Below are 3,359 nucleotides of genomic sequence, written 5' to 3' on the forward strand. Positions count from 1 at the left end.
CATCTTTAAAGTGATGACGTCACAAAACAATTCGATAATGTATTACGGCGAAATGCATCATAGGAAGACTGCATCATCTTCCTTTTCCCTTATAAGAAAGTGAGTAACATTTGCACATGGCACCCAACACTATAAAGACCTCCATAAATCGCAGATACCCTTTGGGTGACTCCGTGTTAATAGATTAAAAGGTTACTCTCACTGCTAAAAATATGTGAAGGTTTTTTAGTATACGCCAGATTTACGATAATTTGGGCAAACGATATCGGGAACTTTTAAGCAAGTTACAAAAACAAGTTTGCGCAACAGATGTTTGACTGTTGTTGAGAAAGCCGTTCTTCTTTCTAAACGCATCTTTTTCTTAAAACTGTTCGCAAGGTTAAATCTATATTCCTTTAATTTGTTTTAGTGCAAACCACACAAGGCCGATGAAGTGGAGGAAAAAAATAATGCTTTCAGGCATCTTAAGACCGCCTCTCTTCATACTGCTATTTCTTCCACTAACATCTTCAAACGACGGATATAGAAAGTATAAAGATGGCGACGTTATAGTTGGTGGTCTATTCAACATCCACTATTCTGGCACTAATGATCAATGTACTGAGCTTTCTACCAGAGGGCTGGGACACGCAGAGGCTACGATCTTCGCTATTGAGAAAATTAACAAGAATTCCAGTATTTTACCGAACGTGACAATCGGCTACGATTTAAGAGACTACTGTAGAAGCAGTGCTCGAGCCATGAAAATAGCCTATGGCTTCATGTGTGATGGCGATCCAGTACATATGTCTAACCAAAACATCAGCACCTCCCTCACAAGATATGTCAACGAAACCAAAACCATCTCAGCGTTAGTTGGCCCTACCGATTCTGGCAGCGCAGTGCTAGTAGGAAGTCTTCTTCAGGTTTCTGACATTCCTGCCATCAGCCCGACTGCAACAAGCAATGAGTTAAGTTCACAAATGTACAAAGACTTTTTCAGGACAGTTCCACCAGATAACTGGCAAGCAGAGGTCATGGCAGACATCATAGAGCTCTTTAACTGGACATACGTGGCGGCTGTCGGGTTGGATGATTCTTATGGACTTAACGGTATTTCGGCCCTGGAAAAAGTATCCTACAACCGTGGAAAATTTTGCATTGCTTTTTCTGAGTACATTCCGCGGCTAAGCTATAAGAATAAAACGAAGGAAACTGTTCTCAAGATTAAAAGGAGGTCTGAAATCGCAGTGATCATTCTTTGGCTTTCTGGCAATAACGGAAGAGCATTTTTTGAGGAAGCAGCCGTTCAAAATCTTGAAGAAAAGACTTGGATACTTAGCGACGCACTGGCCACGAAAGGAACATTAGATCTCGACCCTCACTTCACTATGATAAACGGCTCCTTGGGAATAATTCCACATGACTATTCTGTTCTCGAATTTGAAGAGCACCTTAAGACGATCACACCCGCCAAAAGCATCGAAAGAGGCGCGGACTGGTGGGAAGAGTTCTGGAGATTGCATTTTAACTGTTCAGCCACAAACTCCGATGATTCTGGGCTCGCACTTTGCGAAGCAAATCTGACGGTACACCATGCGCCGCAAAAGATAGGCGACTCTTTCGTATCGTAACACATTGACGCTGTTTATGCTATTGCACACGCCCTAGATAACATTTACCGCTGTTCTCTTACTATACATGAAGCTGGTAAAAGAGGAAAGTGTCCTCCAGTCAAGCCGACTATCAAAGGCCGTGATCTGGAGAAATATCTCAGAAATATCAGTTTTGACAGTTTGACTGGCAAGGTGCGCTTTGACGAGTTTGGAGATCCTTTAACAGCTTCATACGACATCATAAACTATCAGCTGGACTCAACCACCGACGCAGTCCGCAAACATATTCTGGTTGGTTCCTGGGACAAAAAAAACACGCCCAAACTCAAAATAGATTTGTCCAGGCTACGATGGAGAACTCCCTTCACCCCGTTATCCTACTGTTCATCAGAATGTTTACCTGGTACCAGAAGGGAGAAAACCGAGCCATGTTGCTGGGATTGTATTAAGTGTCCACTAGGAACTGTCAGTACCAAAGTCGGATCTATTAACTGCACTAAGTGTGACCCAGAGAAAATGTCAAACGAGGAGCGCAGTAGGTGTGAAAAGCTACCAGTCATCAACATCACGCATTTAAATGTCTATGGAATCACCATAACAGTGGTGGCTTCCCTCGGTTTTACTCTCATATTGTTCGTAGGAGGCACCTACATCAAGTTTTTCAACACCCCAGTCGTTAAGGCCTCTAACAGAGAGATCTCTTTTCTGTTGCTATTTGGTATCTCAGCTCTCCTTATTTTAGCCGTCCTCGAACTTTCTGAGCCCAGCCATTCACTTTGCACGGCAACATTTTTCTGGCGCTATTTTGGTCTCAATCTTTGTATCACAGTGCTCTTTTTGAAAACTATGCGAATAGCAAGCGTTTTTGAAGTCGATAAAGTGGCACAGTTGTTTACACCGTGTTACAAAACCCTAACAAGGCAGGGTATCTTTCTCTCAGGTATGAATTTAGCTTTCCTTTGTTTATTGGCCCTGTGGATCTTTCTTGACCCCCCGAGGCGTAATAAAATCATCCGCGTAGATGAGTACATCTTTCTTGTGTGCAAACCATTTGATACCAACGTCGGCCTTGCACTGTTCATCGCAGTCTGTGCTTACACGCTCACTGTGGCTTTCCTGTGTACGTATTACGCTTTCAAAGCAAGAGGAATTCCCGATAACTTTAACGAGACAAAATACATAGGATTCTCTATGTACATTCTACTGTTGTCATCGCTGGCATATTACCCTGTGGCGTTTGCTTTTAAGAGCTGGTACGTGACAATTGTATCTTGTACTACAACTTTAGCAACTTCGTTTGGTATGTTGGGATGCATGTTCGGTCCCAGAATCTACATTCTCTTTTTCCAATCCGAGCAAAACACCATCGAAAGCGTCAGGTCGCAGGTGATGAATTTCTCCTTTAGTAATGTAAAGGCAACCAGAGTTTTGCCTGGACAAATTAATGAAGGAGTACCTAACGCTGCACTGAGTAGGAAAAATTAAAAACGCCGGATTGCAGTTAACCCACCAGCCATTCTTTTGACCAGTAACATGGAGAAATACTTTAAACTTCTGAATCTGTACCTGCCTTAATCATTAAATACGCTAGACTTCTTTACCTTGTATGTATTGTCTTCCTGTACTGGAAAATGACAGCGTACAGAAAGTCACATAGCTGTGAGACGACCTTGCGTGGACTGATAGAAGACTGGAAACAGGCTGTCGACTCAAAACAACCCATTTATGTTCTATCTACTGATATGAATATTAGGCCTTCGACTG

General features: G+C 42.5%; 1 pseudogene; it reads left to right on the plus strand.

Annotated features, from left to right (window-relative positions):
• The first annotated feature begins 449 nt into the window (after window positions 1–449).
• On the plus strand, window positions 450–3,080 carry LOC140925577 (extracellular calcium-sensing receptor-like; annotated as a pseudogene).
• Window positions 3,081–3,359: the final 279 nt, after the last annotated feature.

The sequence above is a fragment of the Porites lutea genome, chromosome 2, assembly GCF_958299795.1.
Source record: "Porites lutea chromosome 2, jaPorLute2.1, whole genome shotgun sequence".
NCBI lineage: Eukaryota > Metazoa > Cnidaria > Anthozoa > Scleractinia > Poritidae > Porites > Porites lutea.